Source organism: Mastacembelus armatus, chromosome 19, assembly GCF_900324485.2.
Source record: "Mastacembelus armatus chromosome 19, fMasArm1.2, whole genome shotgun sequence".
NCBI classification, from domain to species: Eukaryota; Metazoa; Chordata; class Actinopteri; order Synbranchiformes; family Mastacembelidae; genus Mastacembelus; species Mastacembelus armatus.
Window position 1 is genome coordinate 3,695,712 of NC_046651.1, and position 12,711 is coordinate 3,708,422.

The following is a 12,711-nucleotide window of genomic DNA, read 5'->3' on the forward strand; positions in this document are numbered from 1 at the left end:
TTTTCTTCTTCTCTTGCTTCTCCATTTGTACCTGTTACTTTCTTTTCTTTTCCCTGCTTTTTTGCTTCCTTTTGTCATTTACATCCCACTCCTCCCACTCAGTTTTTTTTCTTATTCTTATTTCTCCTTCCCCTTCTCTTCCCTTTTCTTCATCTTTCTCTCTCTTTCCTCCTCTTGGCTTAATTTCTTTCTTTTTTCCATCTTCTCCATCCTCTCTGAGACCTATGTTGCCTCTCTTCTCTTCTTGTCTCTTATCCGGCAGAGCTTTCTCACTTCTCTGCCATAGTGTGCAAACATTTTTGGGCCCGTGGGTGAGACAAGAGAAAAACAGGCCATTATCTGAGGACGTCCCCACAGCCAAACTGTTTCCTCATCTGAGTTTGTGGAGGCGGATGAGAAACATTCCTGAAAATGCGAAACATTCAGATGAGGCTTATTAACGCTGGGGTTTTTGCAAATGTTTTCAGTGTTTTGCAGAAATTTGTGCCAGAGCTTTGTGGTAACTTAGCTATTGTCAGCGGGCTGGTCATCCAATCAGCATCCCATGTTTAAGACTGAGCATTCTTGCTGTAGTGCATACTGTTGTGAATTATATATAACACTGTATATAAGGTCCTTCATATAATACTAAATGTTGTGTGATCACAGATCTATTCTGCACTGTTGCCAGAATGCCAGTTATGATTAAGGCCTGATGGAAAATTTAACACCAGTTTGTTTACAGTAAAGCAGACCAGTATATTGCAATGTACTAAAACATCATAAAAACATGAACTTACATGAAATAAATTGTGAAGTGTTGTTTAAAGGTTTTTTTCTAATGAGATCAAAACTTATAGTGCTACAGTGGAGGAGTTATATGCAGTGCTAGGTACTGGTACATATCTATATATCTATATATATATAGATATATATAAAATTTCCCTTCTCACCCCTATGGGTGGTGTGTGTGTCTTCCTCAATCTTCTACCAGAGGCCTGGGAGTTTGAGGGTTCTTCGCAGTATCTTAGCTATTCCTAGCACTGCGCTCTTCTGGACTGAGATCTCTGATGTTGTTCCTGGGATCTGTTGGAGCCACTCTCCCAGTTTGGGGGTCACAGCCCCGAGGGTGCCGATTACCACGGGGACCACTGTTGCCTTCACCTTCCACATCTTTTCTAGCTCTTCTTTAAGCCCTTGGTATTTCTCCAGCTTCTCATGTTCCTTCTTTCTGTTGTTGCTGTCACTTGGAATCGCTACATCTACCACTACGGCTTTCTTCTGTTGTTTGTCCACCACTACTATGTCCGGTTGGTTAGCCATCACCTGTTTGTCGGTCTGTATCTGGAAGTCCCACGGGATCTTAGCTCGGTCATTCTCCCTCACCTTTGGAGGTGTGTCCCATTTTGACCTTGGGACCTCCAGCCCATACTCGGCACAGATGTTCCTGTACACTATGCCGGCCACTTGGTTATGGCGTTCCATGTACACTCTGCCCGCTAGCATCTTACAACCTGCTGTTATGTGCTGGATTGTCTCAGGGGCATCTTTGCACAGCCTGCACCTGGGGTCCTGCCTGGTGTGATAGATCTATCGATCTTGTGCTCAGGGCCTGTTCTTGTGCTGCTACGATCAGTGCCTCTGTGCTGTCTTTCAGTCCAGCTTTTTCCAGCCACCGGTAGGACTTTTCGATATCAGCCACTTCTTGTATCTGTCGGTGGTACATGCCGTGCAGGGGTTTGTCCTGCCATGATGGTTCTCGCTCTTCTTCCTCTGCATCGGGCTTCTGTTGCCTGAGATATTCACTAAGTATTCCATCGCTTGGGGCCATCTTCCTGATGTACTCATGGATCTTGGCTGTTTCATCTTGGATGGTGGCTCTGATGCTCACCAGTCCCCGGCCTCCTTCCTTCCTCTTAACGTACAGTCTCAGGATGCTGGATTTGGGGTGAAGTCCTCCATGCATTGTGAAGAGCTTCCTTGTCTTGACATCAGTGGCTTCTATGTCCTCTTTTGGCCAACTTATTATGCCAGCTGGGTATCTGATGACCGGCAGGGCGTAGGTGTTGATGGCTTGGACCTTGTTCTTCCCATTTAGCTGACTTCTTAAGACTTGCTTACTCTCTGTAGGTATTTGGCTGTGGCTGCTTTCCTTGCGGCTTCTTCTTGGTTCCCATTTGCCTGTGGGATTCCAAGGTACTTGTAGCTCCCCTCAACATCCGCTATGCTGCCTTCTGGGAGTTCAACTCCTTCAGTCCTGACAACTTTCCCTCTCTTTGTTATCATTCGACCACACTTGTCCAGTCCGAATGACATTCCAATGTCGTTGCTGTATATCCTGGTGGTATGGATCAGTGAGTCGATGTCTCGCTCAGTCCTGGCATACAGCTTGATGTCATCCATGTACAGGAGGTGGCTGATGGTTGCCCCATTTCGCAGTTGGTATCCGAAGCCCGTCTTAGCGATGATCTGGCTGAGGGGGTTCAGGCCTATGCAGAACAGCAGCGGGGACAGAGCATCTCCTTGGTAGATGCCGCACTTGATGGAGACTTGTGCTATCAGCTTGAGGTTGGCTACTAGGGTTGTTTTCCACAGTCCCATTGAGTTCCTTATGAAGGTTCTTAGGGTCCTATTGATGTTGTACAGCTCCAGGCATTCCAGGATCCATGTGTGAGGCATTGAGTCGTAGGCTTTCTTGTAGTCAATCCAGGCAGTGCACAGGTTGGTCTGCCTGGTCTTACAGTCTCGAGCGACCGCTTTATCCACCAGTAGTTGATGTTTTGCCCCCCTGGTGTCCTTACCCATTCCTTTCTGGGCCCCGCTCATGTATTGAGCCATGTGCCTACTCATCTTAGCCGCTATGATGCCCGACAGGAGCTTCCATGTTGTGCAGAGGCAGGTTATCGGACGGTAGTTGGATGGGACTGCTCCCTTTTGGGGGTCCTTCAGGATCAGGACTGTCCTCCCCTCAGTTAGCCACTCTGGGTGAGTCCCATCCATTAGCAGCTGGTTCATTTGAGCTGCCAGGGGCTCATGGAGGGCAGTTAGCTTCTTTAGCCAGTAGGTGTGGATCATGTCAGGCCCCGGTGCTGTCCAGTTCTTCATGTTTGAGACCCTTTCTTGGATATCTGCCGTTGCGATGGTTACTGGGTCCTGTTCAGGGAGGTTGCTGTGGTCTGCTCTCAGGTCAGCCAGCCACTGGGCATTGGTGTTATGTGATGCCTCCCTCTCCCATATGTTTTTCCAGTATTGTTCAGTCTCCAGCCTTGGTGGGTCTGCTCTTGTGTTACTGCCCCCCCACTGTGAGTACACTCTCACAGTGTGAGTTCTGTGGAGAACATCCTGTTTATTCTACGTGCTTCTATTTCTCTTCAGGCATGTGGCCAGGGCTGTGAGTCGTTGTTTGGCAGTCTCCAGGGCCTCTGGTATGAACAGCCTGCTGTATTTCTTACCCAACTTCATCCCCCTTCTCTGCAGTTCTGATAGTTGGCTAACTTCTCTCTGTTGCCCTTATTTTTGCCTCTAACCTCCTTCTCCATGCAAGGTACTGCTCCTTGGTGGTGGAATGTATTTTGTGGCCAAGCATCTCAAGGATCACTGTTGCCGTGGTGTATATCAGCTTGTTGGTCTCGGTGATGGTCACAGTGGGGATTGTTTGTAATGCTGCATTCACATCTTCTAGTAGACTTTCAGAGAGTACTTCACTTAGTCTTGGTAACCGGCTGCGGAGCTTCCAGGTGTCCATCTTGCCTACAATCTTCATTCTCAGGTCAGCTGCTCTTGTGGTGAGAGTGTTGGGCTTGTCATTGGGGCTTGGTACCCAATCTCGGGTGGAGGTGGTGTTGTTTCCCCCCTGGCCTGGTGTCCTGGCTCCCCCTTGCCGTAGCATTTGTGTTGTATTTCTTCAATCTCTAGTTGTGATATCAGCTGCCGTTTGCGGATGTTGGAACATTGAGCTACTAGATGCTTTGGCCCTAGTGTGGATGGTGGGTTTCGAAGTTTCCATAGGTCCCACATCCTCTTCATGTAACCCCTATCTTAACCACTGAGCTATCCAGTCGCATATATGTATATATATATATTGTGCGCATATATATATATATATATATATATATATATATATATATATATATGCGCACAATCCCACTCCCTACCAAATTGATCATATTATTGACAGTGCTGTAGTCTCACTGCGTGAAACGCTTGATACTGTGGCCCCTCTGAAAAAGAAATCAGTGAATCAGAGGAGATTAGCCCCATGGTATAATTTACATATTCGTACCTTAAAGCAGGCATCAAGAAGGCTGGAAAGGAAGTGGCGTTCCACAAATTTAGAGAAATTTTTTCCGTAAAGCCAGAACTGCATACTATTCATCACTAATAGAGGAAAATAAGAACAATCCCAGGTTTCTTTTCAGCACCGTAGCCAGGCTGACAAAAAGTCACAGCTCTGTTGAGCCCAGTGTTCCCTTAGCTCTCAGCAGTGATGACTTCATGAGTTTCTTTACAAATGAAATCACAACTATTAGAGATAAAATTCAGCAGATGCTTCCTATACCTGGAATAAATGAATCTTCTACTACAGTAGCTCTTGAATCATCTGCAAGACCTCAGTTATGTTTAGACTGCTTCTCTCCCGTAGATCTCTCTAAATTTACATCAGCAGTTGCTTCATCTAAATCATCAACGTGTCTCTTAGACTCCATTCTGACTAGACTGCTTAAAGACACCCTGCCATTAATTAGTGCCTTAGTAAATTTATCTCTAGTATCAGGCTACGTACCACAGGCCTTTAAGACTGCAGTAATCAAACCCTTACTCAAAAAGCCTAGTTTTGATCCAGGAGTCTTGGCTAATTATAGACCAATATCCAACCTACCATTTATTTTTAAAATCCTAGAAAAAGCTGTTGCTAAGCAGCTATCAGACCACTTACACAGGAATGAGCTATTTGTCCACACGAACAAAAGTTAGTTATGGAGTTCCACAAGGCTCTGTGCTAGGACCGATTCTGTTCGCCCTGTACATGCTTTCTTTAGGCTATGTCATTAGGAAGCACTCTATTAATTAACAGTGCTATGCAGATGCCATTCAGCTGTATCTATCTATGAAACCTGTTAACACAAACCAGTTAACCAGACTTCAAGCCTGTCTAACTGACATAAAGGCCTGGATGACCAGTTACTTTTAAATTCAGAGAAAACAGAAGTTATTGTATTTTGGCCTAAAAACCTCAGAAATAACTTCTAAAATTATAGCTACCTTACATGGCATAGCCCTGGCCTCCAGCACTACTGTGAAAAACCTTGGAGTTATTTTTGACCAGAACATGTCCTTTAACTCACACATAAAACAAATCTTTAGAACTGCCTTCTTTCACCTGCGCAACATTGCCAAAATTAGGAACATCCTGTCTCAAAATGATGCAGAAAAATTAGTCCATGCATTTGTTACCTCAAGGCTAGATTACTGTAACTCATTACTATCTGGATGTCCCAGTATCTCCATAAAAAGCCTCCAGTTAATCCAGAATGCTGCAGCCAGAGTCCTGACAGGAACTAGCAAGAGGGATCATAGTTCTCCTATATTAGCTTCTCTTCCTTGGCTCCAAATACAGAATAGAATTTAAAGTCCTTCTTCTCATCTACAAATCCCTTCATGATAAAGCTCCTTCATACCTTAAGGACCTCATAGTACCATATTATCCCAATAGACCACTTCGCTCTCAGAGTCCAGGTTTACTTGTGGTTTCCAGAGTTTCCAAAAGCAGAATGGGAGGCAGAACCTATCAAGCTCCTCTCCTGTGGAACCAGCTCCAAGTCTGGGTTCAGGAGGCAGACACTCTCTGTACTTTTAAGGCTAGACTTAAAACCTTCCTCTTTGACAAAGTGTATAGTTAGGGTTGGCTTCAGGTAACCCTGAACCATCCCTTAGTTATGCTGCTAGACTGCCTGAGGACCATCGGTGCACTGAGTTCCCCTACCCTAACCCATCCCTTCCTTCCCTTCCCCTCTCTTCCTCTCCTCCCCCATTATGTGTATATTCCACCATTGAATGTCACTAACTTTGTGCTCTCTCCCTCTCCCTCTGTTCTCTCTCTCTCTCTCTCTGTACCTTCTGCAGGTGTCCCTGGTTCTGGAGCAGTATATCGCTGATGTGTATTTACTGGCCACACCAACCTGCAGTGTCTATTTGTTGTTTATTGTTGCTGTTCTTTTCTCTCTCCTATATCCACTCACCCCAACCATTCAAGGCAGATGGCCGCCCAAACTGAGCCTGGTCCTGCTGGAGGTTTTTTCTTCCATTAAAGAGAGTTTTTCCTCTCTACTATTGCCAAGTGCTTGCTCATAAGGGATTTGTTGGGTTTTTTTGTTTTTGTAAAGTGCCTTGAGATGATTTGTATTGTGATTTGATGCTATAGAAATAAAATTGAATTGAATTGAATTGAATTGAATATATATACATACATATAGGCTACAATTCGTACAGGTTCACCAAAATTGGAAGATTGTGCAACATTCAGATGGTAGGGTTAGAAGGCTTTTTCCTCACTGAGTGACCTTTCAGCGCATGTCAGTCCAGGACTTGTTTCACTGTGGATAATGACACCCTCTTACCAGTTTCAGCCAGCATCTTCACAAGGTGTTTTGCTTTTGTTCTGGGGTTGATACACACATTGTGCACCAAAGCACGTTCATCTCTGGGACACAGAACCTGTGTCCTTCCAGAGTGGTATGATGGATGGACATTTCCATGATTTTCCATGTTTATTGTTCCAAGTATGATTGTTTGAACAGATGACTGTGGCACCTTCAGGCATCTGGAAATTGTACCCAAGGATGAACCAGACTTGTGGAGGTCCACAGTTCTCTTCCTGATAAAATTGGCTGGTTTCTTTTGATCTTTCTATGATGTCACACAAGGAAGCAGTGTATATGAGGTAAGCCTTAAAAGACATCCATAGATGTGCCTCCAATTAACTCAAACGTTGTCAATTAACCTATCAGAAGCTTTCAAAGCCATTACATCATCATTGGTGCTTCCCCAATTTGTTTAAAGGCAAATTGTTTAAAAGCATAGTAATCTTAGTGTATGTAAACTTCTGACTTTGAAAAAAGTAATAAAAAAATTCTCTAAAAAAATTGCTGACTATATATGCTGAAGACACTAAGATCCTTTGAAGCTATTATTATCTCGGTCTATTTATCTATGTAGAAATTCCAAACTATTTTGGATTCAGATCTTTGGTTCTCATCAAATACATAAACAATCAAAAATGCATTGTTTATGTACCATTTTCTATTTATTTTGTGGGATAATTCCATGCCTACATCACTCTATGCTTCAAGCAATGCTAAATCATGTAGTCTAAAAAGCAACAACAGAAATTTCATTCATTCTTTCAGAGGATTTGTTTTAGTAAAAGTATATAGTTGATGTTTTTCAAAGATTCCTACATTGATTTTATATATTATCATGCCCATAGTTACACTTCAGAAAGGGCAAACTGCAGAAGGCGCATATAATCTTTTCACTGTATTCTTGGAAATAACAAAAATAAATTAATTTCTTGAACTGTCAAGTAGTTCCTTAAAGTAATATTCTATAAATACTATATGAAAATGTGCACATGCTGGGAACTATATAGAGATCTGTGGCACCAGCTGCAAAGCCACAGCATATACACTAAAATTAAGTCATTAAGCTTTGATCCAGTGCCCACCAGAACACACACTAATCCAATTTTTCATGAGGTGGAAGATCTTTACCCCCACTACTAAAAGTCAGCGCTCTTAAATCCAGATTTTTTTCTTCAGAGGAGCTCTCCTGTCACACTGACTTTTAGCTTTGTTGCATCACAGGCTAACAGCTTTCATTGCCTGCTGAAACATGAAAGCAAGTGGAAACAGTCTGATATTGTTCCAAGATAGTGGAGAAGAAAAGACAGCAACCAGAAAAAAAGGATAAAAGAAGAAAACTGGAGAGAGTTATACAGAGACATGCCTTGTTTCACATGACCTGTACAGCAGTTTGTTGGCAGATAAAACTGTGTCACAGTGTCAAACTCTGTTACTGTTCTATGTAACAGAGTTCATAATATTACCAAAGACATTCAACATGTAAACAAGAATAAACAAGAAATAATGTAAAACAATTCCAATGGGCAATACTACAGTCTATGGGACTCTTCAAATATCACCTCCTCAACCAAAAACAAAGGCCAGAAAACACAAAACTGAAGCACACCGTACAACAGGCACTGCATACTAAAAACAATACACCAACCTACAATACAATAACTTATATTTAACTCATACTAGGAAGGTATCTTTCATAATCAGGGTGCAAGACTTGAGAAACTCTGAACTTCACATTTTAAATGACCTTTTCCAGACATTTGAATGTCTGACATTCTGACTTCGATCAATAAAGTTATCTTATCTTATCTTATCTTATCTTAATTATTTTGTTTTATGATGACACTAATTTACCTTACCTTACCTTACTTCACCTCACCTCATCTTATCTTTATTGTTTTGTTTTATGATGACACTGGGCATCAATCACTCCATTTTAAAGATTTATTTTGGATTTACTGCTCAATCAAGATGATTTTGAGATTTTAGTCACTAGAATAAAGTTTCAGAGAGAGAAAGTGGTCACTAAATTAAATTCTCTTGAAATGACAATGAGACAAGCTAGAACCTAGAGGTCACTTTTCTGTTTGAATTGACCTTAAAGGCTCATATCATCAAGGCAGCTTTTTTCACTAGTATGATGAAGTTATAAATCAGTTATAATTTATTTACAATCACCAGAAGGCAAGCACACATGTTTTAATGTCAACTGATAAAGTCTAGTTTGAAGGTTTATTTAACGTTCATTTTATTGATTGGTTTAAAAATAATTTTTATTATTCATTTTGACCTAATTGCATTTTTCAACATTATTGTCTTTTATGTATAAAAATCTTTGCATAGACATGTATGAAAGATGCTTTATAAATAAAGCTTGATTTGACATGATTATTCAATAGTACTCAACAGAGAGATAGGCAGCAAGTAGTGAGATTTAGGTGAAATGATATTCAAGTCTCTGGCCAGAAATAGACTCTAACAGGGGATGTTCTTATGTCTCTACATAACAATCATGGCTTCATGATAAACATTAATATAACAATATTTGAATGAAATTTTTATCTCTAGCATGCATTTATCTTTCTTTCTGTTTTGTTTACTTATAAGTTCTTTTTTAAAATATGTATACTGTATATTAAATAAAAGGTTTGTTGCCCCTCTAAAGTTCCAGAAAAAAAGTGTCATAACTGTAAGTGTACAGTCATTGTCCCCATCACCATCCACCTCTGCTCTACACTAGCTGTGGTCTGACTAAGCTGTCATCACACTGCATGGCAATGTTCCACTGGAAATACTGCCATCTCAAATAAAATGCTGTCCTGTCCTCTAGGGGTGCTGTTCACTTCTGGCATGAACCTGTGGTGACACACAGGAAGTGAAACAAACAGCAAAATATTCTTGCACATTTCTTAGTCCCATAGACAGGCAACACGATTTTGATCTTTTGTCTATGATGCAGCTATTGTGCCAAGTCTTCATAATCCATCAATGTTTCTGTTAAAATATGTTTGCTGTTGCAAATTAGCAGTATATTAATATGTCTCAGAGACTTAGTTGAACTAGAATTTAGTAAGGAAGCTCACTGGGCTACTGTGGCATGATGGCACACTTCTAATGGAAGCCTGTTGCACCAGCTGTTGTTCAACATTTCTTGTATACTTCTTTACTTTTAAACATTAGTTTTTCTCATCTTTTCACAGATGAGGAATTGGATTGCTTGTTGACAACAGATCCCAGACATGTCATTGTGAATGAGCATATTTGTAGCTCAGACATTAAATTATTACATGTGAGTCTGCATCCATATTATCTGCTGAGAGAGTTCATGTGCTGTTGTCGCTGTAGTTTTCACTCTGCCTCAGTTGCTGCTGACTTAGCAAGTGATACCATTAACTGCATCATTGATTATACAAACTGAAGACCTAAGTGTTTTCATTCATTCATTTTGGGGGAACTCCTTTTTCTGTCCATTGTCCATCAGCAGCCACCGCAGCAGCCTGTGAACAGTACAGAGGAAGCTATTAAGACATTGAATGGATGTTTTGGTGCAACAGACCAGAATATACTCTGTGAGCCTTAACAGAGAGTGCATTACATAATAATGGTTTGTATCATTAACACCATTGCACAGTGTTTACCCAAGTCCTGGGTTATCTGTGACCTCAAGGAAGTACTGAACAGGAAGATGAGAGCCTTCGGGCATGGGAACCAGGGCTTACTAAAAAGTGTGCAGAGGAAATGCTATGAGGCTGAGGGAGGAAGCTAGAAAACAAGTGCAGCAAAACAGTGTGAGGGATGTATGGTCTGGTTTCAAAAAAATCACAGGCAGGAATCACTGGATCACAGGAATCAGGCAAGGAAACCAGAGCAGAACCAGTGAGCTAAACATGTTCTGTTCTTCAGCAGGTTCAGCACAGGACCTCCTGCTGCCCGCTCCTCCTCCTACTCCAGCCACACGGACCCCACACTCCGTCCACTGTCTCCACAGCTGCTTCTCTCTCATACCTCCCCAATGATTAAAATCTGGAGCTTATATTGTCCTTGTTCCCACTCCACAATGCCCACCATAGACTTCAACAGAGCTCCACCACCTCCCCTCCTTTCCTGAGAGTGTGAGAGAGTGGACTCTTATAAGTACCTGGGTGTTCACTTGGACAACAACCATCTGGGTTTGGACTGAACTCATAACACAGACATACTGTACAGGAAGGGCCAGAGCCGGCTCTACCTCCTGAGTTTTTTGGGGTGAAGGGGGCACTCCTGAGGACCTTCTATGACTCTGTGTTGGCATCAGCCATCCTGTACGGTGTGGTCTGTTGAAGCAGCAGCATCACGGTGAGGGAGAGGAAGAAGCTGGACAAGGTCATCAGGAAGTCCAGCTTTGTCCTGGGCTGTCCTCTGGACTCAGTGAGGGAGGTGTGGGACAGAAGTGTCCTGGCTAAACTAACATCTATGCTGGACCATGAGTCTCACCCCTGCAGGATGCCCTGTCTGCCCTGGAGAGCAGCTTCAGTAACAGACTGATCCACCCTCGCTGTGTGTAGGAGAGATTCCACAGGTCTTTCCTTCCTGCTGCTGTCAGACTCTACAATGAATACTACTAACACTGTACATTTGTCATCCATCTGCTGTAATCATGTACAATAGTGGAGTATAAGGTAAATAACATCAATGCAATATACTGTAGTCACTTTACCTGGTATTTATTTATTTATCCATTGATGTCCATATACTGTACATACCCACAGGCACATATTGTACACACTTATAGTTTTTACAGCTTTATAGTTTTATTCCACATTCCACATTTTTCTTATTTATCTCACATCTTTTCTACTTTTGGCACTCTGTTATGTACTTGTACTTTGCTGTTTCAACAATGCAATTTCCCCATTGTTGGACAAATAAAGGTTTTCTTATCTTATCTTATCATCCTCTAACGTGTCGAGCCACTTGGAGGTTCCCACTGCATAATACATAGGCTTGGGTCTTCGAGTGGGTGGTGTGGGCACAACCACTTGCTAATAAATATGGGCAAGATCAAGGAGATGGTTTGAAGACCTCAATAGCACCAGAACTGGCTTAAAAACAACTTCCGGTCTCAGAGAGGAGGAAGAGGTAATGGAGCCCTAGAGATACCTCGCTGTCCACATTGGCCTGGAAATGTAACACAAACAACAGCTCTGTCCTGGGTATTGACACCATTGGAGTTGGTTGTGGCAAGAATTCTTAATACAAGCTACCAAATGTCATAGTCAATGCTTCACAAGACTAAGTGAAGTACTCTCTGAAAGTCTACTAGAAGATGTGAATGCAGCATTACAAACAATCCCTACTGTGACCATCACTGCACAACAGGTTGATATACACTACGGAAACAGTGATCCTTGAGCTGCTTGGCCACAAGATAAACATCGCCACTAAGGAGCAGTATCCTGCATGGAGAAGGAGGTTGGACACAAAATTAAAGGCAAGACGGAGAGAAGTTAGCCAACTATCAGAACTGCAGAGAGGTGAGATGAAGGAAGAGTTGGGTAATTCACAATTCACAGCCCTGGCCACATGCCCGAAGAGGTACACTATAGAAATAGACGCAAGGAATCAACAGGGTGTTCTCCACCGAACCATCCAAAGTGTACTCTCAGTGGCAGGGTAGTAACATGAGGCATCACATAACACCAATCCTCAGTGGCTGGTGGACCTGAGAGCAGACCACAGCAACCTCCCTGAACAGGAACTAGTATGGCAGATATCCAGGAAAGGTATCCATGAATCCAGATATCCATGAAGAACTGGACAGCACCAGGACCGGGCATGATCCACACCTACTGGCTAAAGAAGCTAACTGCCCTCCATGAGCCCCTGGCAGCTCAAATGAACCAGCTGCTAATGGATGGGACTCACCCAGAGTGGCTAACTGAAGGCAGGACAGTCCTGATCCTGAAGGACCCCCAAAAGGGAGCAGTCCCATCCAACTACCGCCTGGTAACCTGTCTCTGCACAACATGGAAGCTCCTTTCAGGCATCATACCAGCTAAGATGAGTAAGCACATGGCTCAATACATGAGCGGGGCCCAGAAAGGAATGGGCAAGA